Source organism: Agelaius phoeniceus, chromosome 19, assembly GCF_051311805.1.
Source record: "Agelaius phoeniceus isolate bAgePho1 chromosome 19, bAgePho1.hap1, whole genome shotgun sequence".
Classification (NCBI taxonomy): Eukaryota; Metazoa; Chordata; class Aves; order Passeriformes; family Icteridae; genus Agelaius; species Agelaius phoeniceus.
The window spans coordinates 6,505-31,013 of NC_135283.1; the positions used below are offsets into that span (position 1 = coordinate 6,505).

At 49.5% G+C, this 24,509-nt stretch overlaps 2 long non-coding RNA genes across 2 annotated transcripts; both read right to left on the bottom strand.

The window, feature by feature from the left end:
• Positions 1 to 1,961: 1,961 nt before the first annotated feature.
• LOC143695502 (uncharacterized) lies at positions 1,962 to 10,475 on the bottom strand. The gene is made up of 13 exons (XR_013184751.1): positions 10,349 to 10,475; positions 10,243 to 10,270; positions 9,988 to 10,155; positions 9,824 to 9,904; positions 8,655 to 9,746; positions 8,549 to 8,576; positions 8,130 to 8,461; positions 6,985 to 8,052; positions 6,845 to 6,886; positions 6,690 to 6,750; positions 6,550 to 6,593; positions 6,428 to 6,468; positions 1,962 to 6,346 (listed from the first exon to the last, which is right to left on the bottom strand). It is a non-coding gene; the product is annotated as an uncharacterized LOC143695502 (long non-coding RNA).
• Positions 10,476 to 10,503: 28 nt separating this feature from the next.
• On the bottom strand, positions 10,504 to 12,862 carry LOC143695496 (uncharacterized). Its single transcript, XR_013184742.1, has 5 exons — positions 12,077 to 12,862; positions 11,961 to 12,002; positions 11,699 to 11,866; positions 11,535 to 11,615; positions 10,504 to 11,457 (listed from the first exon to the last, which is right to left on the bottom strand). It is a non-coding gene; the product is annotated as an uncharacterized LOC143695496 (long non-coding RNA).
• Positions 12,863 to 24,509: the final 11,647 nt, after the last annotated feature.

The window sequence follows — 24,509 nt, forward strand, 5'->3', positions numbered from 1 at the left end:
CCGGGAGACAAGATGGCGGCCGCCGCGGATCACGTGACCCGGGAGACAAGATGGCGGCGGGTGACGTCATTTACGGCAACAAGATGGCGGCCGCGAGGGGTCACGTGGTGGGGGGGGGGCGCAAGATGGCGGCGGGTCGGGTGACGTCATTTGCGGCAATATGGCGGCCCAGAGGGGGTCACGTGGTGCGGGGGACAAAATGGCGGCCGCGAGGGGGGGTCACGTGGTACGCGAGGCAAGATGGCGGCCGTGCGGGGTGACGTCATTGGCGGCAAAATGGCGGCCGCTGACGTCATTTACGGCAACGTGATGGCCGTAGGGGGTGACGTCATTTACGGCAGCAAGATGGCGGCCGCGGGGGGGGTCACGTGGTCGGGGACCAAGATGGCGGCCGTCGTGACGTCGTGATGACGCGTCCAAGATGGCGGCGCCCATACGGTCACGTGGTTGGGGATCAATATGGCGGCGCCCATGGGGTCATGTGATCGGGGACCAAGATGGCGGCGGTCACGTGACCCGGGACCCAAGATGGCGGACCCTGTGATGTCATCCAAGATGGCGGCGCCCATGGAGTCATGTGATGCCGTACAACATGGCGGCGCCCACGGGGGTCACGTGGTATGGCAGCCAAGATGGCGGCCGCCAGCCGGTCACGTGACTGGCGACCAAGATGGCGGCGGGCGGGTGTCACGTGACCTGAGAGACAAGATGGCGGCGAGTGCTCTGTGACGTCATTTACGGCAATATGGCGGCCGTGGGGGGTGACGTCATTTACGGCAAGATGGCGGCCGCGAGGGGGGGGTCACGTGGTATGGCAGGCAAGATGGCGGCGGGGCGGGTGATGTCATTTGCGGCAAAATGGCGGCCGCCGGGACCGGGATTTTTTTCGGGGTTTTGGGGGGATTTTGCGCGGTTTTTGCGGGTCGGTCGGGGTCGGAATGGCGTTCCGGTTCGCGTGGGGCCGGCGGCGGCGCGCGCGGGAGTCCGGGGGGCGCGGGGTGGGGGGCGGCGTTTTGATTGGGCGACTGGAGTGGACGCCTGTGCACTGGGGTCCTTTCTGGGGCGTGTCGCGCCGGTGACGTCATAGGGGGCGCGCCGCGGGTGCAGTACTGCGGGGCAGGCGGCAGGGGGCGCTGTTCATGCAGTACCGGGGAGTAAGCGGCAGGTGGCGCTGTGCGTGCAGTACCGGCCGGCAAGCACCAGGTGGCGCTGTGCGTGCAGTACCGGCCGGCAGACACCAGGTGGCGCTGTGAGTGCAGTACTCGCAAATAAACGGCAGGTGGCGCTGATACTGCACGGTCTATATCTAAATGGCATGGGGTGGGGTGTTGGCTTGGAGGGGGTGGGTCTGGGGAGGGGGGTGGCCACGGGGGTGGGGTGTGTGGGATTCAGGGGTGGGAGCAGTATGGGAGGGGTGTGTATGTGGGTGGGGACTACTCATTACTATTGATTGCTGACAGGTGGGATCCCTATATACTGTATATAGTAAAAAGAAGAAAAACTATATGTCCGGTGCAGCAGTAGGAAATTTCAGGCTCCCGGGGAGTAAATGGTTTGGTTTTTAATTTTTTTTTTTTTTTTTTTTTTTACTCCCAGGGAGCCTGAAAGTTTCTACTGCTGCTTTTTTAAACTAAAGCTAGAAAGGAAAACAAAGTTAGAAAGACAAGGAAGGAGAGAGAGAAGGAGAGACAAAAGAGAGAAAGAGAGAGGAAAGAGGAAAAGAGAGAGAGAGAGAAAGAGAGAGAGAAGCAGAGAGAAAAGACAGACAAGCAGAGAGAAAATACAGAGAAGCAGAGAGAGAAGCAAGAAGAAAAGACAGACAGAAGCAGAGAGAAAATACAGAGAAGCAGAGAGAAAATACAGAGAAGCAAAGAGAAAATACAGAGAGAGAAGCAGAAAGAAAAGAGAGAGAAGCAAAGAGAAAAGACAAGGAAAGAGAAGAAGAGAGAAAAGAGAGAGAGAAGCAGAGAGAAAAGACAGAAGCAGAGAGAAAACACAGAGAAGCAGAGAGAGAAGCAAGAAGAAAAGAGAGACAGAGCAGCAGAGAGAAAAGAGAGACAGAGGAGGAGAGAGAAAAGACAGAGGACCAGACAGAAAAGACAAAGAGAGAGAAGCACAGAGAAAAGACAGACAGAGAACCAGAGAGAAAAGGGAGAGAGAAAAGAGTTGGAAAAAAATAGAGGGAGAGAACAGGGACAAAGACACAAACAAGAGGAGAGAACAGAGGGAGAAGGCACAGAGGGAGACAGAGAGGGAGAAGAGATAGATAGGAAAAGACAAAGAAGAGACAAGAACACAGAAGAAAACACAGGAAGACAGAGTGAGACAAGAAAAGGAGGGTGGGAGAACTGAAGAAGGACAGGAGTTAGAGGGAAAAAGAAAGTGGTTAGGATTAGAGGGAAGGTGAAAACTTAGGAGTGGGCTGAAAAAGGAAAGGACTAAGAGCAAAAAACACAAACCGAGGAAAAGGAGAAGGTGGAGAGAAAAAGAAGCAAGAGGACTGAGATAGACAGTTATAAAGGCAACAGAAACAAAGGGTTAGATATGGATGGAAGTTAAGGGAGAAATAGAACAGTAAAGTGAGGAGCAAAAGGAAGAAATACAGTGGAAAGAAATGACAACACCGCACCAAAAAAAGACAGGAGCCACGGTGGGGGTAGGGAAGGGCAGGGGGTATCTTTATTAAGGGTGACTCAACTTTATTAAAAGAATGTTTTCATTTGCACATCAACAAAATACATGGAAACAGTGTATACAAATGCAAGTGCAGATACAATCCATAGACGCACTGGTAAAAATCGAGTTTACATACAGAGCAATACAGCAAAATGCAGCAGCTAATGCAAATGCAATACAGAGCAATACAGCAAAATGCAGCAGTTAATGCAAATGCAATACACACCAATACAGAGCAATACAGCAAAATGCAGCAGCTAATGCAAATGCAATACAGAGCAATACAGCAAAATGCAGCAGTTAATGCAAATGCAATACACACCAATACAGAGCAATACAGAGCAATACAACACATACTAACACAAGATGATAACCTTTTTCTATTTTCATTACAGGTTGATTTATTGTCACAGGACACCCAAAACAACAAAAGCACACATAAAACAACACTCATCTACCATTAACACCCCCTTCACAGGACACACAAACGCACCATCAATGCCATCACAACTGCTAAATTACACCCCAGTAATCATTGCTCCTCGGGAACGTGGTTCCCGGGATCACGAAAAAATCCTCCTGCCTGACGAAAACCCCGGTCCCTAGCCGGTCCGCGCCCAAACTTTGGCGATGAACGTCGCCTCGCTGACCGACCGGGACCCGGGAAGAAAAAACCCAGCCGGGGGGGAAAAAAAAAAAAACCCCCCGGCTGGGGATTTTTTATTCTAAATTTAAAAATGAGTTGAAAAACCTGAAAGGCAAAACTCATACAAGGTCACAACCCTACAACCCTTCAACACACACACACTGCCTTCAGCTTACACACACACCCATGCTGACTCACACCTCAAACTCTCTGCTAACCCTCGGCACGGACTCCCGCCCCTCCACGGGAACGTGGTTCCCGGGAGGCCCCGAAAAATCCTCCTGCCTGACGAAAACCCCGGTCCCTGGACAGTCCGCGCCCAAACGTTGGCGATGAACCTCGCCTCGCTGACCGACCGGGACCTGGGAAAAAAAAACCCAGCCGGGGGGAAAAAAAAAAAAACCCCCCGGCTGGGGATTTTTTATTCTAAATTTTAAAATGAGTTGAAAAACCTGAAAAGCAAAACTCAGACAAGGTTACAACCCTAGACCCCTTCAACACACACACACCCACACTCGATCGGACCTCGACCGCTCCGCTGACCCTCGGCACGCATTCGCGCCCCTCCTCGGGAACGTGGTTCCCAAGAGCGCCCGAAAAAAATCCTCCTGCCTGACGAAAACCCCGGTCCCTGGCCGGTCCGCGCCCAAACTTTGGCGATGAACGTCACCTCGCTGACCGACCGGGACCCGGGAAAAAAAAACCCAGCCGGGGGGGAAAAAAAAAACCCCCCCGGCTGGGGATTTTTTATTCTAAATTTAAAAATTAGTTGGAAAACCTGAAAAGCAAAAGTCATACAAGGTTACAACCCTACAACCCTTCAACACACACACACTGCCTTCAGCTTACACACAAACCCATACTGACTCACACCTCAACCTCTCTGCTAATCCTCAGCACGCGCTCACGCCCCTCCTCGGGAACGTGGTTCCCGGGAGCCTCCTAAAAATCCTCCTGCCTGACGAAAACCCCGGTCCCTGGCCGGTCCGCACCCAAACTTTGGCCATGAATGTTGCCTCACGGACCGACCGGGACCGAGGAAAAAAAAACCCAGCCGGGGGGAAAAAAAAAAAAACCCAGCTGGGGATTTTTTATTCTAAATTTAAAAATGAGTTGAAAAACCTGAAAAGCAAAAGCCACACACACAAGGTTAAATCCAGTCAGCATGCGCTCACACACACAGACAGACACGTGCTGTCGCTCACGCTCTTCCCGCTTACGTGCTCGGTGTGGCCCTTACTCGAGACGCTGAAGAGAGCGCTTCCACGCTTCTTCTGGCTGCCGCTCCTTGATGTCAAACGGTAGATTCTGGGGAAATTGGGAGCCTCGGGGACCTGTGAAATGACAGAAAGCGGTCAATGAGTGCCTATCTGACAGCTAGGACGTGTCCCTGCTCTGACCGATAAATTTTCTACCCAAAACCCCATTAAAGACAGATGAACAGTAAAGTTTTTATAACTTTTCTACCTAACTGTGACTACGTGCCAGGGCAGGGCAGCTCCGAGCATAAGTGGTACAGTGTAAGTACATACAGTATAAACCAGCATAGGCACACGCAATATAAGTACATACAGTATAAGCCAACATAGCTACACACAGTGTAAGTACATACAGTATAAGCCAACATAGCTACACACAGTGTAAGTACATACAGTATAAGCCAACATAGCTACACACAGTGTAAGTACATACAGTATAAGTACATACAGTATAAGCCAACACAGGTACACACAGTGTAAGTAAGTACATACGGTATAAACCAGCATAGGCACACACAGTATAAGTACATACAGTATAAGCCAACACAGGTACACACAGTGTAAGTACATACAGTACAAGTACATACAGTATAAACCAGCATAGGCACGCACAATATAACTACATACAGTATAAGCCAACACAGGTACACGCAGTGTAAGTGCATACAGTATAAGCCAGCATAGGTACACACAATATAAGTACATACAGTATAAGCCAACGTAGGTACATGCAATGTAAGCCAGGACTTGAGATAGCTCTCTGGAAGATTAATTCTTGAACCCTATACCCCTTGGGAAGATGGAACCTATAGAACTCCTGCAGTCACGTGAGGAGGGTGTAAGACGCTCCCTCAGGAAGTCCAACAGAATGGCGTGGAAAAAAAGGCACTACCAAAGCCGGTAGTGAGAAGGAAGACGGATGAGAGCATCTTGTCCCTGTGAGACATTCCTGTCTCAAAGTAAAAATGCAAAGATGCCGGAATAAGGGATATCCGGAAAGGAACGTGAAGTAGAATATGGCCTACGTGGCACGGAATAGTGCCGATAAAGCGTCGAGACGTGAAAAAGGCCTGTGACACGGAAGACGATGGACACGGACTACATAACACAGACACGGACAACATAACATAGACACAGATGGCATAACACAGAGACGAGTGACAACTGCCTGACACTGTCCCCTTAGGAACCTGAGATTGCTAGTGCAAGATCAGCCAGAGGCTGATGATGCCAAAGGAAAGGGAGCCCTATGACGATGGCACGTGATGATGAAATGTAACTCATCAAAAGAAGTTAGTGCTGAAGTAGTGAAGAGGATGCTCAAGAGGCTCGGCGAGCCTAGAGAAGGAAGCCGACTGCCGGGTGACCGTGGCCGTGGCTCCGGACGTGAAGGCGAGCGCCTCCGAGGAAAGATCCGTGACGACGTCGGGCCGAGGGAGGCGGATGACGCAAAGTACGCGGAAATGTGGAGATGGGTCAGAACTGCCCTGCCCGGCAAAGGCTCTGGCGAGGCTGAGGGGAAACCCTCTCCCTTCACTTCCAGAGAGCCCACCCTGCTACAGACCTGTCCCCTAAGCTGACATCTGATTGCCTCCTGTGAGAGTAAAGGTTTTTCCCCTTCCCCCGACCACTGGCCCCGACACTTAGCTTTTGGAAGAGGAGCGGACGAAATCCATCCTCGGTCGGACGTGGACGTGGAGATGCTCTCCGTGGGGGCTTCGGTGCTGCCGTTTCCAAGCTTTGGCTACGAGCCTCCTCAGGGTGCCTAAGACAAAATAGAAAACCTGACTATTGCCCTCAACAACAATAATCCCCGGGACTCCTCCGCACCACTGCCCCGGCTCACCTCAAATCTTGATTTGACTCCAGAGGCTGCCCGGAAGATACCTGCAAAGAGAAAAGGTACACGCTTAGCATGCTGCTGTGTAATGCTCATCTATGATTCAGCCTGCCTAAACTCTGACTCACCTGCCCTCCTCTGTTCCTTGGCGTGCCTAGGGCAGCGACGGCACCTGCAATGAAACAAAGCAGAAAAGCATGCGGATATTCTGTGAAAACACAACCTCCCAAGCAACCTCCCAAGTCTGACAAGGATGCCACGCCGATACCTTAAGCTCTCACCCACATGACATGGGCGTGCTTGGCCAGGATAGATGGCAAGTGGACCACCTAAAATAAAAGAAACAAGAGGAAATGCTTAGAGCTGCACCAAAACTGAGAACTCAGCAATAACAACTGCTTCTGTACGCTAATCAATGCTCACCTTGCCCACTCGGCCTGGACTGCTGCTCTCGGCCTTGACCTCCTAAAAAGAGAAACAAAGAACAATGCTGTAACGGCCACCATTTATGCTTCCTCTGCACAGACAAATGGAGACTGACCTGGTCAGGGCAATCCCCTCACCTGGGATGACGGGCTCTGCCCTGGATTTTATCCTTCTGCATCTGAAAAAAAGTTAGGACAAAAGTCAAAGGGCTGCAGGATAACCTAAGAGCTCCAGATATCTTGTGTCCATCTACACATTGCACCTAGAGTCCAACCACACCCCACATTACAAATTTCAACTCCCCAGGACTTCTCCTATTGCACCAGGCTATGCGGCAGGGCAGAGCAGCTCCGGCACAAATGTGTGCGCACACCCGTGACACAGGACAGACAGGACGTGACAAATGACAGGCACACAACACGGACAGAAATCTCTGGGCAAGAAGGATGACTGCAAGGACTGAGAGAATGCCAAATGATATGACCGAGGGGAGACTGATGGTGGGCTGATGAGGCTCAGAGAAACCTGGAGGAAGAAGATGCTAACTGAATGATTTTATCCAAGAACTGCAAAGATAGATGCCCGAGAATCCTACAGCCAGAAGCCTCTACCTGCCCTCACGTTCTTTCCAGTCCTAGTCCGCCATAATGGATCCTGGCGGGGCAGAGCTGTCCATACAGCTCAGAACAAGACCTGAAAAGACACCTGACCGGATGCTTCTAAGAAGACAAGAGAGTCTGATGCCTGTCTGAGCTCCTGAGTCCAAAGTTCTATGGCCTGGGTGCCAGGCCGAGGAATGCAGAGATCGCAGATGCTAACAATGAAGCCAGGGTTTCTGACAGGCCCCTCCAAGGCCTAAGGTAAAAGACATGACATATCCAAACAACACATAACACACAAAAGACAAGTGACACGATACACACCGGGACTGCTCTGCCCTGCGCGCCTCAGCACTGTGATCCAAAGTCAGACTTTGCTTTTATGGAGCCTAAGGGGCCGCTTCATGGACACCCCCAATCTCCAAAGGAGACTCAAAAACCCCTCCCAGTAATTCCCAAACCAGCCCCCTGCTTTCATCCCCCCTGTGGGTCGTGGCCCTCTACTTATCTCTCGCACAGCTGGGGATGCCGGTCTCGGGTGTGAAGAAAGGCCGCCTCGTCAGCCCAGAAGGTCCTGCTGGCACCGGGCTGGTGTCTCTTAGACAGCTGTATTAAAGAAAACCAAACATCAGTGCCCGATCTTGGCAGCCCCTCGGCCAAAACCCCACAAGTCTGCTACTCACCGTGCTCCTAAGAATGCTCGGCTGCTCGGGCCGCACGCTTCGGGCACGCTCGGAGACCGAGGCCGTCCTCATGGGGGGTGCCTGGGTTAAGAGGAGATGAGGTGATTTGGCATGGCTGAAACCTGAGGGGACCCTCGCTCCTCCTCCCTACTTCCCCGACTCACCGCGACTCCTTGGCAGCTGCCCAAGGCCACCCGGATGGCACCTTTAAATAGAAGAGTTCAGGGCTTCATTACCAGGTCCTCTAATGCATCCACAGGGCTCACACGTGCAGGGAAGCGGGTGCATCCGCCGGCTGGTGACGGAGGCTTGGTAGGCTCCGAGTGGATTGCCTAAACCACAAAAAAGAGAAAGGAAGCTTAGAGCAGCACCGGAAACTGAGATCTGACCAATAACAACTACTTCTCTCCACTGCTCACCTTGACTGCTGGTATCCAGATTTACTTCCTAAAAAGAAAGACAAAGAACAGAGCTGTAACAGAGTCACCACATACACTTCTGCTGCAGAGACAAATGGTGCCTCACCTGCTCGGGGGAAACCGCTCACCCAGGATGGGGCCCTGTGGCACACATTTAATCCATCTGAATCTGAAAAAAAAGTCAGGACAACAGTCAAACTGTTGCAGGATAACTTAAGAGGTCCAGATATCTTGTCTGCAACGACAAATCCCACCTAGAGTCGAACTACATCCCACATTATAAACTTCAAGTCCCTGGGACTTCTCCTACTGCACCAGGCTATGCAGCAGGGCAGAGCAGCTCCGGCACAAATGTGTGTGCACACACCCGTGACACAGGACAGACAGGACGTGACAGACAACGGGGACATAACACGGACAGAAATCTCCTGGCAAGGAAAATGGCTGCGAGGACTGAGAGAATGCAAAAGGGGATGACCGAGGGGAGACCGATGGTGAGCTGATGAGGCTCAGAGAAACCTGGAGGAAGAAGATGCTAACCAAATGAGTTATTCCAAGAACTGCAAAGATGGATGCCCAAGAATCCCATGGTCAGAAGCCTCTACCTGCCCTCACGTTCTTTTGAGTCCTAGTCCGCCATAATGGATCCTGGTGGGGCAGAGCTGTCCATACAGCTCAGAACAAGACCTGAAAAGACACCTGACCGGATGCTTCTAAAGAGACAAGAGAGTCTGATGCCTGTCTGAGCTCCTGAGTCCAAAGTTCTATGGCCTGGGTGCCAGGCCGAGGAATGCAGAGATCGCAGATGCTAACAATGAAGCCAGGGTTTCTGACAGGCCCCTCCAAGGCCTAAAGTAAAAGACATGACATATCCAAACACACATAATACACAAAAGACAAGTGACACGATACACACCGGGACTGCTCTGCCCTGCGCGCCTCAGCACTGTGATCCGAAGTCAGGCTTCGCTTTTAGGGGGCCTAAGGGGCCGCTTCATGGACACCCCCAATCTCCAAAAGGGATTCAAAAACCCCTCCCAGTAATTCCCAAACCAGCCCCCTGCTTTCATCCCCTCTGTGGGTCATGGCCCTCTACTTATCTCTCGCACAGCTGGGGATGCCGGTCTCGGGTGTGAAGAAAGGCCACCTCGTCAGCCCAGAAGGTCCTGCTGGCACCGGGCTGGTGTCTCTTAGACAGCTGTATTAAAGAAAACCAAACATCAGTGCCCGATCTTGGCAGCCCCTCGGCCAAAACCCCACAAGTCTGCTACTCACCGTGCTCCTAAGAATGCTCGGCTGCTCGGGCCACACGCTTCGGGCACGCTCGGAGACCGAGGCCGTCCTCACGGGGGGTGCCTGGGTTAAGAGGAGATGAGGTGATTTGGCATGGCTGAAACCTGAGGGGACCCTCGCTCCTCCTCCTTACTTCCCCGACTCACCGCGACTCCTTGGCAGCTGCCCAAGGCCACCCGGATGGCACCTTTAAATAGAAGAGTTCAGGGCTTCATTACCAGGTCCTCTAATGCATCCACAGGGCTCACACGTGCAGGGAACCCGGTGCATCGGCCGGCTGGTGACGGAGGCTTGGCAGGCTCCGAGTGGATTGCCTAAACCACAAAAAATAGAAAGGAAGCTTAGAGCAGCACCGGAAACTGAGATCTGACCAATAACAACTACTTCTCTCCACTGCTCACCTTGACTGCTGGTATCCAGATTTACTTCCTAAAAAGAAAGACAAAGAACAGAGCTGTAACAGAGTCACCACATACACTTCTGCTGCAGAGACAAATGGTGCCTCACCTGCTCAGGGGAAACCGCTCACCCGGGATGGGGCCCTCTGGCACACATTTAATCCATCTGAATCTGAAAAAAAAAGTCAGGACAAGAGTCAAACTGTTGCAGAATAACTTAAGAGCTCCAGATATCCTGTGTCCATCTACAAATCCCGTCTAGAGTCCAACTACATCCCACATTACAAACTTCAAGTCCCCGGGACTTCTCCTATTGCACCAGGCAATTCAGCAGGGCAGAGCAGCTCCGGCACAAATGTGTGTGCAGACACCCGTGACACAGGACAGACAGGACGTGACAAACAACGGGGACACGACACGGACAGAAATCTCCTGGCAAGGAAAATGGCTGCGAGGACTGAGAGAATGCAAAAGGGGATGACCGAGGGGAGACCGATGGTGAGCTGATGAGGCTCAGAGAAACCTGGAGGAAGAAGATGCTAACCAAATGATTTATTCCAAGAACTGCAAAGATGGATGCCCGAGAATCCCATGGTCAGAAGCCTCTACCTGCCCTCTCGTTCTTTCAAGTCCTAGTCCGCCATAATGGATCCTGGCGGGGCAGAGCTGTCCATACAGCTCAGAACAAGACCTGAAAAGACAGCTGACCAGATGCTTCTAAGAAGACAAGAGAGTCTGATGCCTGTCTGAGCTCCTGAGTCCAAAGTTCTATGGCCTGGGTGCCAGGCCGAGGAATGCAGAGATCGCAGATGCTAACAATGATGCCAGGGTTTCTGACAGGCCCCTCCAAGGCCTAAAGTAAAAGACATGACATATCCAAACACACATAATACACAAAAGACAAGTGACACAATACACACCGGGACTGCTCTGCCCTGCGCACCTCAGCACTGGGATCCAAAGTCAGGCTTTGCTTTTATGGGGCCTAAGGGGCCGCTCCATGGACACCCCCATCTGCAAAGGAGACTCAAAAACCCCTCCCGGTGGGTCCCTAACCTGCGCGCCGCTTTCATCCCCTCTCTGGGTTGTAGCCCTCTACTTATCTCTCGCACAGCTGGGGATGCCGGTCCATGTCAGGTGCAAAATAAGACAGCTTCAACATCTGGGAAGTTCTTGCTGGCACTGTTGTTCAACAGCTTCCTGTTGTTTCTTAGTCAGCTACATGAAAGAAATCCAAATATCAATGCATGATCTCTGCAGCACACTGGCCAAGACCCAACAATTCTGCTACTCACCATTCTCCTAATAATGCCCGGCTCCTGGGGCCGCACCCTTCGGCAGCGCTCCGAGGCTGATGGAGTTGTCACCGGGTAAGCCTGGTGTAAGAGGAGACGAGGTCATGTGGCATTGCTGAAACCTGAGCGGACCCTCGCTCCTCCTCCCTACTTCCTCGACTCACCGTGACTCCTCGGCCGGTGCTGAAGGCTACCCTGGTGACACCTTTAAACAGAAAAGGCAGAGGCTTCATCAACGAATCCTGTGATTCTTCCGCAGGGCTCGAGAGAGCGGCACACCCGGTGCGTCAGCCGGTTGGTGACTGGGGCTCGGTGTACTCCGAGTGGATTGCCTAAAGCGCAGAAACGGGAACAGATGCTTAGAGTTGCACTGGAAAGCGAGACTTGAGCAATAACAACTGCTTCTGTACGCTACTCAATGCTCACCTTGCCCACCTCATCTTGACTGCCGATATCCAGCTTTACCTCCTAAAAAGAAAAAGAACAGCGCTGTAACAGAGTCACACTTTACACTCCCCCTGCAGAGACAAACGGTGACTGACCTGCTCGGGGGAACCTCCTCACTCGGGATGGGTGGATGGATTTGGCCCTGGATTTTATCCTTCTGCGTCTGAGAGAAAGTGAGGACAAAAGTCAAAGGGCTGCAGGATAACTTCACAGCTCCAAACATCTTGTGTCTATCTAGGAATATCATCTAGAGTCTGGCAACACCCCACAAACTGCAAGTCCCTGGGACTTGTCCTGTTGCAGCAGGCTATGAGGCAGGGCAGGGCAGAGCAGCTCCGGCACAAATATGTGCAGACACCCGTGACACAGAACGTGACAAACAGGGGGACAACAAACACAACACATTATGCTTGTGGTGAGGGTCTCGAGGGGAAAAGGCAAAAGGGACCCCAAGGACACACTAGGTAACACGGTACACCGGACAACACGACGTGGACCGGAACTGTTCTGCGCTGCCTGCCTGAAAGCTGCCGTCAAAAGTAGAGCCTCCCCCTTTAGCTGTCCTAAGAGGCCCCTTGGAGAAGATTGCCTTTCCCTCTGCTAATTTTTAAATCTGTCCCAGGAACTCCCAACCCACTATTCTCCCATCATCCCATCTCCAGGCCGTGGCCCTGACTTATCTTTTGGATGATCGGTGATGTGGATCCACGTTGCACCTGAAATGAGTCTGCCTCGGAGGGCCCCGTGATTGCCTGTTAGCCTCTCCGTCAGCTACAATAAAGAAAAACAAAACCAAAGTATGAGTACAGAATTATGTGGGCCAAATCCCAGTAAGTCAGCTACTTGCCCTCTCCTGAGTGTGCCTGGCTCCTTCAGGCTCCAGCTTCATCCTGATTCCAAGGCTGTGCCCATTATTATGAGTGGCACCTGGGTAAGAGAAAGGCAAAGTGAAATGGCATTCCTGTGAGTGCAGTGGATGACCGTGTGTGCTGTAAGACATGTGAATGCCTCTGATAGGCTTCTGAAAAGCCTTGGGGTGGAGGCTCAAATAAACACCCTTTCTCACCCTGCTGCCCTCAAAACCACCCCCCCCAACAATGACTCCTAACTGGATACCTGCTCAGCCTCCCTCTCCTAGTCACAATCCTCAACTCACCTGAAGCCTCAATCTCAAACATCATCTTGGACACTGGGCAGATCCCTCTTGTGACATGATGAATCTGCTGAAAAGTGTTGTAGTTGACACAACCTGGAGCCTCTGGAAGCTGCACTCTTTCTAAAAAAAAATACAAAACAAAATATGAACAAAACCAGAAATTACAAATGCACTTTACCACCCCTAAACACAAAACCCAAAATTGTGAACTTAAATTGTCCCTGTATTCTATGCTGTTTTCTTCACAGCATCTTTAAAGCCTCTGTTGCTCTAGGTGCCCAGAAACACCTACTGAAAACAAGCTGAGATAAGCTGAAAGAGGCTCTTCTCTGAAATGAGAGGAGAGCTCTTATCCTAGCACAGCCCAGAGAGGGAATGAACCCCCTCAGCAAAAGCTGGGGTTAATATACCCCTGATGGTGCCCGCCTCTCGTTCCCATGGCACCCAGGAAAAGGGAGGGGGCTGATCCCACCGGGCATAAAAGCCCTCAGAGAAGCTACAGCTGTTTGGCTCCTCTGACTCAAATTCAAGGGGAGCAAAGGGCTTGTTATAGAAGAAAACTCTTCAGAAAAATAACAGCGCTTTCTTTTTTGCAACAACTACTTGGAGTAAAAGGGCAGAAAACTGGTAAGAAATATAACTTTCTGTTTAGGCAGCATAACTAGATAAATTGGGTAATTTGCTGTTAACTTACTTATAATTATTCCTTAGTGGCTACTAAGTAGTACTTCACGTGTGACTAAGTCCAGTGGAGAAGAATGCTTATGATATGAATAGTCTAAGTCTCCTTGGGACCTCTAATTAGGCCTATCTACATTATAAGTAAAAATAAGGAAAATAAAAGCTTCCCAGGCCGTGTAAGGGTTAAGTGCCTGCCAGGCTCACCCTGCTCTGAGGTACTTGGTCCTACAGCACAGAAAGAAGGGCCCTGAAATGTAGTTTTAAACCCTTAAAATGCTGAAAAAGGCAGAGCTTCCTTCCAGTGCACCCCTTAAACAGAGGAAATGGGGCAGTTACTTCTACTGAAACTAATACAATGGCAAATAAATAGCTTCTGCCCTTTAATTTATTCTCCTTAAGTACTGGGAAAAGAGGGGTTTTCATCACTTTAAATCTCTCCAGTGATGAAAAAAGAGGGATTTTTCCCTCAGTTCAAACTCTTATGGAGGGATAGCTGGGCTTCTCCCTCAATTTAGGCCTCAGGATAACAAGAAGGGGCCGGCTACCCTAAATTCAAACCCATAAGAAACATTTTCAATATTTTCCCCTTCTACTTAAACTGGAAAATAATAGAAAATGAGGACTCCCTGTCAATTAACACCCCTGACAGCATAGAAAAGGCAGGGATTCTTTCAACTGAGACCATTAAAATTGCAGGGGAAGCAGAGTCCCTCCCGGTTTGAACACAAAAAATAAAGGAAAAGGAAGCTTTTTGCCTTTTTTCTAAACCCTTTTTCTCCTAATAACCCCTCTCCTTTCTGGGAGTGCTGTGGAGGGTCTGGGGGCCCTGGGGAGGGACTGACACAGTAAAAGGGGAAAGTTGAAAGCTCTCTCCTGGAACCCCACATGCTGCCTGGCCTGCTCAGATGCTGACCCTTGGCAAAAGGGCTCTTCCCTTGGCATTTTCTCAAAGTGATGCTCCGTGCCCGGGTGGGTCTGGCTGCTCCCTAGTCCGTGCTGGATGCTCCGACCGTAGTTCCCGGAGGGACCCTTGGGATGCCCCCGTTAGCCCCTCTGGACAAGCGGCTCCCTGTGCGGGTGTGCCTGGGTAACCCTCTGAAAGCAGCTGGTCACACGGGGGGCTGCTAGACCTTGGAGTGGGCTTGAGGTGAAGAAAGGTCCTGTGAGGAGTTCCTTCCCCTACACAGCCCTTCGTCTGCCCCTTAAACCATGGGCTGCCAGACTTTCCTTTCTAAGGAAATTAACGGTCTTTCCTCTCTGTGTGCCCGTGGCCGAAACTGCGATTCGGCCTCCAAAACCGCAGAGAACGATTTCTCACGGACCGCGGCTGCCGACGCCGAGAACTCTCGCCGCCCTTGGAGTGCCACGTGCCTCCTGCAAACGGACGTCGACGCGCAGCGGGGGGGAGTTTGGCTTTACGGGGAAGAGGGCCGGCGCAGGATTTCTCCGGGAGCGAAGCTGCCCCCGCCGAGAACTCGGGCTGCCCTGGCAGTGCCGAGCACCTCCTGCAAACTGGCATCGGGAAACGCGGGGGGTGAGTTTTTCTGTGCGGAAGTTCTCCCAGACCAAAGCTGAGAGCATCTAACCCTAACCACAACAACTTAGCTGGGTCTAAAACTTACAACCTTCGGACTGGCGGCGTGGGACCCAACCCGCTGTGCTACCGCTGACCCCTTGCTAAAGCATTCCGCTGCAGTCCTAAAACTCTGCCTTTTCAGAGGGTGTTTTCTCTGACCCTGACCATAATCTTCCAAATATGCTAAAGACTCATAAAATGGCTTTGAAAAAGCCCCAACAATACCCTAAGTAGTCCCAGAAAAGTCCCTTCCAAAATCCCCTAAATACCTTTAAAAGTCCTGGAAAAAAAAACTCAAAAAGACATGCTCAGTCTCCAAACTCTACCTCTTGCTGTCTAGCCCACAGATGTCGTCCCTACCTTTTTGCAGTGGGTCTGTTGTCCTCTGAGGGTTCTGTCATTGTGCTGCTGTGTGAGGGTTGCTGTCTGGTCTCGCTGTTAGGGTTGCTGTGTTGTGCTGCTATTGGGGGAAAAGGCTGTTTTTAGGGTGGCTGCTTAGGCTGAGGTTAGGGCTGGGGTGAGGGGTGGTACAGCTGTACCCTGCACCCCTGATCTCCACTGGACTGTCCAGCCCTCAAGCCCTCTCCCTTTACCCCTCAACCGGTCCCTCTGCCCCCCCAGCCCTCAGCTCCTGTGTGTCACCCTTAACCCCTCTCCTTTGCCCCTCAGCCCCCACCTTCTCTGTGTCACCCTACAGCTGCCCCTGCCACCTTCATCATCTCTGTGTGTCACCTGCTGTCTCCTCTCCCTGTTCCTCCCTCAGCTCCCAGCCTCTGTCACCCTCAGGCCCCCACAGTGCCCCTCAAGCTGCCCCTCAGCCTCCATGTGTTGTGCCATGAAAAGACCCTAAAAAAACCTAAAAATTCCCTGAAAACCTCCTAATCTTCAAAATGTCCTAAAAACCACATGAAAACCTAAAAACAGCCTCAGAATGCTGTTAGAATACACTGGAAATATCCTACTTTTAAAAAAACCCTAAAAAATCCCCAAAGAACCTTTAGAAATCCCTAAATATACCCTAAATAGTCCAAAAAGAGCTCAAAAAATACCCCAAAATCCTTAAAATAAGGATAAGATCCTAAATAACCTAAAAATTTCCTCAAAAACCCTAAAAATACCCTAACCCTAAAAAGTCCTCCACATACCCTCAATAGTCCTAAAAAAACCCCAAGAATACCCAAATCCCCCCCCCCCAAACAATTCTTCAAAGTACTAAGAAAGCCCTTAAAATACCCTAACAAAATCTTTTAAAAGCCCTGAAAAAGCCCTAAAAGTATCCTAAACGTTACCAGAAAATTCCTGGAAAACTCCTCCAAAAAAGCCCTAAAATATCCTTTTAAAGCCATGAGAAAAAACCCTAAAAAAAACCCTTAAAAAACTGCTCAGCACCCAGCTCCTACCTGTCACTCTCTAGACCACAAACATCATTGCTACCTTTTTATTAGGGTTGCTGCCTGCAGCTGCTGGGAGAGTTCTGGGGATGTCCCAGCATTGGGGTTATTGCCTTGTGCTGCTGTTGGGGAAAACTGGGGTCCTAGGGGTGCTCGTTAGGGTTAGGGTGACCTCTTTAGGGTGACCTTGGGGTTGGGTTGAGGGCTGCTGCACCTGTACCCTAACCCTACCTGGTACCCTGTGTCTTTTGTACCCCTAACCCTCAGTGTGAGCTCTCCATCTGTCAAGCCTCCCCCTCCTTGTCCCTCAGCCCGCAATGTCTGTGTGCCACCCCGAGACCTCTGACATTGTCCCTTGGCCCCCTGGCCTCCACCGTGCACTCTCCACCTGGTAGGGGTGGTGTGACCGCTGGTTCACCTGTCACCCTCAAGCAGCCCCCACTTTGCCCCTCAAGGCATCTGCTTCCCCTCACTCTCTTCTTGTCACCCTCAAGTTCCCCACTCTCAGCCTCTCAGCATCTCTGTGCCACCCTGGAGCCCCCCAGTTGCTCCTAACGCCCCCTTCTCTCAGCTCCCCCCATCCTCTGTGTCACCCTCCAGGCCCCTCCCCTCAGCCCGCAGCCCCCTGTGACACCCTGCAGCCCACAGACGTTGTCCCTGCCTGTCTCACTTGGATGTTGTCCTGCTGCGAGAGCTGCGCCGTCCTCCGAGGGTTCGGGCTCCTGCGTGCTGCTGCAGGGGACTCACGGGTGGGCGGTGGGTGAAGTAACGGATGGAGCGGGAGCTGTGGTGGGACGGGTTAAGGGCGGAGTGAGGGATGGAGCAAGGGCGGGCTGGAAAATAGAGTAGGGTTAGGGGCGGAGAAGGGGACGCAGCAGCAGGGGGCTGAGGTGAGGAGGTGAGTGTTAGGAGGAAGCGTAACTCCAAGACCGAGTCTGCAGCAACGAGAACTCTGAGTGACCTGGGAGTGCCGAACGTCTTCGGCAAACTGATGTAAGGGAACTGGGGTGATGAGTTTTGTTTCCCGTGGAAAAGGGATGGCATCTGTGTCCGTGGGCCTGCACCCTGCCCGGGACCTTTGATCTCGAGTGGGCTGCCACCTCCTAAAATTCCAAACATCTCAGGTTGGAACAGGGGGTTGGAAATTTTACTCGGGGTAGAAACCAATTTTGGATTTAGCTGAGGTCTGCTGGTGAAACTTGTGTAGTCTGTTAATTGGTGTGCTTGCAAAAAGGCCTGCAGAGAGAACAAAGGAAGTTCGAGGCTACTGTTGGAAAAAGTGAATCTGGGTTACAACCGAGTGCACGGCCTCGTCCCTGTGTGAGTAAAAGTTTGAGGTTTTGCTGGCAGTGTCACCGAGTGCTGAGGGGTCCCCTGGTCGATAGGGGAACTTGGGAGGGTTTGCTTCAGGCTTTGCTTCTGAAAGGTGTGAGAAAATCAAGCAGCTCTGAAGCAGATGAGCCCCCTCTTGCCTGTTGCATAAATCAAAGATAAACCTCAAGGTCCCTTCCCACCCAAGCCATTCCGTGATTCTTTGCCCTGGAGGCCAGGGTGCACCTGTCACCGCATTTCTCTTCACAGAGAAAAGCAAGGCACAATTCTTCCCAAGAATATTTCTGGGATTCACATTCTCTGAACCTCAGAGGAAGGAAAAACAATTCTTATCTCATTTGCTGTGCCTGTGTTTGTGCTGAAGTAGAATGCAACGTGGAGATTGTTCACCCAAAGTGATGGTGTTTTGTTTCCTTGGCCTGTCGGGGCCAAGTGTGTGTGTGTGTCGGGTCTGTTGGGTGACAGTAACAAGTAGTGTGTGGTGTGTGCAGGGTTGAGTACTTGGCAGATTCAGTTTAGATGTAATGTAATATACTGTAATAAAGTAATTAATAAGCCTTCTGATAAGGCAGAATGCAGATTGGAAATATTTGCACATATGATATTAAAGGACACATGAACCACCTTTCTGTGAGACAAAGACACAAGACTTGGCCCATCCCTAACTTAGGACACAGCTAAAAAATAATATATAATTTTTAATCTATTTTTGAATAACTCTCTAAAAGTAATGGCAGATGATATAGCTATTTTATCTGGCAAGCTTCTGTGCAAAATTTCCTGCTGATGCTGGCTCAGACAGATGGAGATTTGGGAGGAGTGGGAAGAACAAAGTGCCACAGGGCTTTATTGGATGAGCCTTGAAAGGTTTCTGCAAGCTTCTATTACAAGGTTGATGAACCTTGTGTTTGTTAACTTCAGTTTTGCTCAGCGTTTTAACCCTGCTTTATCTCCTGTGGTCCAGATGACACATTCACACATCGTTAGAACATTCAGTGGGATGCTCTTCAAACATGTGACTTTGCAGCAGTGAGGGCAGAAACTTGATGGTTTTACCTCAATTATAGTTTTTCAATATTGCTATAGAAAGTGCTTTTCTGTGAAATGGCTACTTTGGTTAGATCATGCAAATTGAGTGCTGGCTACTTCCATAAGTTGAAGAGTAAGAATAACTCAGGAATGTTTCATCATTTGTCTCTGCACTGCTCAGAAATGGTAATTTGAACTCCAATCTATAGAAATTTAGCAAAAGAAGTTGGACACTTGGAGGATAAAAATAGAAAAAAATGCTGTGGAAGGATTTTTCCTTGCTAGTGAGTGAGTTTCTAGCTGTAGGAGCATCGGGGGATAGCATGGTCGGGACGAGAGATCTCTGAAGCCAGGTCGTGGAACTTGGGGTTTATTGCAAAGGGCCCGGGGGCAGGGGCCTTTTGGAACTTGGGGTTTATTGCAAAGGGCCTGGGTGCAGGGGCCTGCTGGGAGCTGCCAGCCACAGCTCAGAGCAGGCCTGAGAGAAGAGAGGGGTTGAGAGGATGAGAGGGTAAGAGCGTAAAAAGGTAAGAGAGCAAAAGCATAAGAGTAAAAAGGGGTAAGCGAGTAAAAGGTCAAGAGAGTGAAGTTCCCATTACAATACAATAAATCATCTTCTGTGTTGAATATTCTACTTCTCACTAACCAATCTAGTACAATACACAAATCCTATAGCATTTCCATACGGCCTATAAGAATCACTACATTACCATACTGTGTTACATTTTAAACCCTAAAAGCTCCTCTTTGGACCCCTTCTGCCAAGCTAGTAGGGTCTGCTCGGCCCCTTGGAGCTGTCTGCAGGCAGAGGGTGTTGTTTCATCAAAGGGGATTACCTTCAGCTGGCCACACCATTGTTTTCCTGTTGTTCAGTAACTGAGGGATCTCAAAGCTCGCTTTCATTTCAATCTTGCTTATAGAAATGTTACCTCATCCATTCCCGTTTGTTCCCCCACTCGTTCGCGGCTGCCCCAGCCTCTGTGCCGGCTCCGGCACAGTCCGTCCGTCCCGGTCCGTCTGTCCCGGTCCCGGCCGCCTGGCCCGCGGCCGCTCCGCTGGCCGTGCCGGGCGGAAGGGGCGGGGGGTCCGTCCTGCCGTGTGCACCGTGGGTACCGCGCTGACCGCACCGAGGGGGGGGTCCCGTCTGTCCCATCCCCGGCTGCCCTGACTCTGCTCGGCTCCCGCCGCTGCAGCCGGGGTCAGTCGCCGGCTTGGTCTCTGCCGGATCAGCCGCCGTGAGCCACGTGGGGCCGATCCACGCTGCAGCTCGGTCTGCACCGGAACAGCTCCTGGGACGATCCCGGCTGCAGACCCCGCCTTTGGAGGACTCCAGACCGAGCTGTGCCGAGCCCCTCGGGCGATTCCCCCTGCAGACCCCGCCTTTGGAGGACCGAGACCCTGAGCTGTGCCGATCCCCTCGGGCGATTCCCCCTGCAGACCCCGCCTTTGGAGGACCGAGACCCTGAGCTGTGCCGATCCTCTCGGGCGATCCCGGCTGCAGACCCCGCCTTTGGAGCATCGAGACCCTGAGCTGTGCCGAGTTCCCCCGTCCTGCCCTGAGCTCCGTTCCCTTGGTAACCACAGCTCCGGCTGCTCAGCGGAACTCTCTAAAGAAATCACCTTATCGAAACACTAAAAGTTCTGGTAAAAGAAAGCCCTCTCCTGATTCATCCTAAAAATACGGGAGAAAAGCTATAGAAGATAAAAATCCAAAAAGAATGGGATAAAGGGATTAGTCTATTTCCATTAAAAGAGGCTCCTATAGGAGGGGGCGGACCAGGGTTTGTAAATGCTCCTTTGACTTTGTCTGAGGTCTGAAATTTTAAGAAATAAATAAAAGGGATATTTGGAGGATCCCATAGGCATAGCTGAACAATTAGACCAATTTTTAGGTCCAAACATTTATATTTGAGAAGAGATGAGGTCTGTAATGAAAATAATATTTTTCTCAGGAAGAAAGGCAATCAGAGCAGCTGAAATAAAAGCTTAGGAAAAAAGATAATCTGTGGGGACCCCCAGAGAAGACAAAATGCCAACTGTACCTCCTGAGTGGGGTAAAAATAATAAGGAGGGGAGTAAACACGTGAATAATTATCGTAATTACATAATCAAAGGAATAAATGAGACAGCATATCAAAGGCGAAATGCAGGGAAAAAAAAGTTTTTAAGGGACAGCTTTTAGAGGGGAAAGAAGAAACTTCAGCTAAATAGATAAACAAACTTAAGAGAAATAGGAAAATGGTCCTAAGTAAGCAGAAGATCTGAAAATCTTTAAAGAGATGGGCACAGAGGAGGAATAGGGAGGTCATAATCTCTAATTTTTTGGGGGGGACAAATACCATCTGGAGCCTGTGATAACTTTAAAAGTGGGTCCCCAAGAAGAAGAATTGGAATTTGTAATAGACACAGGGGCAGAGAGAACCTGCCTGTTAAATATTCCAAAAAGTTATAGTGTGAGCAAACATATAGTGAAAGTAACAGGGGCAAAAAGAGAAAGTTTTACATTTCTGCTCATTAAAGATGTAGTAATTGAGGGAAGAAACTAGAATTTGGATGGGAGATGTCTTATTGGTCCCAGGGGCAGGTAGCAATTTATTGGGAAGAGTCTTACAAGTGCAATTAAGAATAGGAGTTATATCAGAAAATGGGAAAATGACAGCTAGAGTTTTAAAATTAGGCCAAGAGGATGAAGAAAAAAAATCGACAAAGAAGTTTGAGCTGGAGAAGGAAATAGGGGAGGATTAAATATTGACCCCATAAGGGTTACAATTGAGAGAGGAGATTGTCCCATATGTGTATGTCAGTATCCTGTATCTTTAGAAGGACGGGAAGATTTGAAGCCAGTCATAGAAGGACTAATAAAGGATGGGGCATTAGAACCTTGTATGTTTCCTCATAATATCCCTTTTCCCCCAGTAAAGTCTGATGGGAGTTATAGACTAGTATAAGATTAAAGGGAGGTTAATAAAAGAACTCAGACTCACTACCCAATGGTAAAATATCTTAGACACTTAATAAATAAAAGTAGCTAGAAAACCAACCATGAGAAAATTGCAAGAATTTTATTCATTCTCCCTCCCTCTTCAAAGAGAGAGATCAGAAAATTACCTAGATTATTGAAATATTATAGATTATAGATTGAGGGGTACGCACAAGTAGCAAAATTCGTGTATGAAAAAAATTGACAGAAGGAGATGATGTAAAACAGACCAAAGAAGATATTGTTAAATTAAAAGAGTTAAGTTAAAACTAGCCTAAGTACCAGCTTTAAGCTTACCTTTCTTAGAAAAATCTTTTATCATTTATACATAAATACAGAAAATGGAGTAGCTCATAAAATTTTAATTCAAGAGTAAGGAAGAATAAAAAAGTATCTAGTAGCTTATATATCAAAGATGTTAGACTCAGTAAGCCACAGCTAGCCAGTAGGTATTTAACAGCTACTGCAATCCTAGTAAAAGAAAGTTGTAAGCCTACTTTTGGAAGTAATTTAGTTAGGTTCACCTCGTACCATCTGAGGTCTGTTGAATTAAAAAAAAAAAAAAAAACAAAAAAAAAAAGGTAAGAAGAGAAGAAAGAGAGAAGTTGAAGTAGGGAGGTGGTTAGCAAACTCTGAGATGTTAGAATGTGAAGTGATGACATCTTGGTGCTAGAAGAGAGCAGAAGTGTGAATGCGGGTTTTTTGCATGAAAGGCAAGGAAGTGTCTTAACACACGGTTGTTAGGAGGTTATTCAATGCTGAACTGAGGTCCAGAAAGGGTTTAGCAGAACAGGCCCTCCTTGAAGGGAAAAGAGGATAAGTTGACTAGAGAAAGGAAAAGAATGTCAGGAGCACCTGGGGACGCCAGGTTTGGGGTTGTCAAGGTTGGGAGGTGTCTGCCCGCTCCCTACGAGCGGCGGGGTCTCAGAGGCTGCGGCAGGCACCAATCCATGGAGGGGTGACCCGGCGGCGGTGCTGGCAGCAGAGGACACACGAGTTTGCCGGGCAGGAGCGGGCTGGCTCCGTGGCGGAACTGCCAGGGGGGCTCCCAGACTGCCGGGGTCCCGAGTTGAGGATGGCAGCGTCGGCCCCAGTAAGTGGGCCGAGAGAGAGAAGGAAAGATAAAGAGAGAGAAGAAGAGAGAGAGAGGGCAAAAGGGACCCAAGCCTGCCCCGAGGGTCCCCATGCCCGTGGCTGCTCTCCCCTGCTCCGGCCCTGCAGCGAAGTGGCAGCACGGCATTGACAGCAAGTCTGTGAAAGGAGCGGGAGGGGGCTAGCACTAAAAGATAAAATCAAAGCAGAGATTGCTGACTCTCCAAACCTCACAAAGTGGTTTGTTTTTCTTAAGTAAGAAGGTTTTTGGTCTTTTCTTTTGTGTGTTTTGTTTGCTGTTAAAAAGAAGTTTTTTGTTTTTTGGTTTTTTTTCCTGAAGAATGGGTTTGTAAGGCTAAAACAATTAAATGCTGCCCAAAAAGTAAAAAGCAATAGATGTGATACATCTAGTGTTACAATTGGTCTAGCTTTTCTTATTTAACTAACTGTAACTCACAAAAAGAAGAATTTGCCTCTGCAGCTATTAGCACAGCTGGATAGAAGAAGAAGAGGCTGCTGTGGAAAAAGCTTTTAGCTAAACCCAGAAAGTTTGGAAGAAAAGTGAATGGTAAAAGTTAATGCAGTATTATCTTACTTTTATTACTATGCTATTAAGAAGTCCTATCCAGGTACTACCGAAGCAACAATCAGAATCACGGAAAAAGGGTGAATTCATGCCAGCAGAATCAATGGACTATCACATTTAAACCGGGTGATACCAAACTGACTTTCCAATGGGGACTGAGTGGTAATAGTTTGGAAAAAGCAAAATGATCCAAGAAATGTACAAAGAATAACACTGAATTCAGAAGTAAGACAATGCTTATACCACTGGTTTCAAGCACTGCCTGAATAAAACATCTCCTTAGGGGAGGAATACTCCAGATAGAAGGATCAAGACTGTTTTTGTGTTCCAACCTTAGCCTGAGAATTGTACAGGGGAGAAGGGGAATTACCATTTCCATCAGTAAACTTTATTTGATTAATTCCAATACTGGACATGCTAGCTGGGTTATAAGTAAATGCTTGAATTGTGAGAATAATTAGTATTGTAGTTCACAACATTTATGCTCTTATTGCAAAAAGTGTTAAAGTAATAACTTAGCTTTGTGGATGGGAATTATTACTGCCTGTTGAAGGAGAGATACCTGAAGAATGGTAAGAGACCACAGTTAAAGGGTGTCAAAACCAATTTGCCTGGAAATTAGTTAAGAGAAAGTGATAAGGAAATAGAGGGCAAGACCAGATTGGCCTCTGTATTTTGCCACCGAGAAGATCAAATACACCTGCT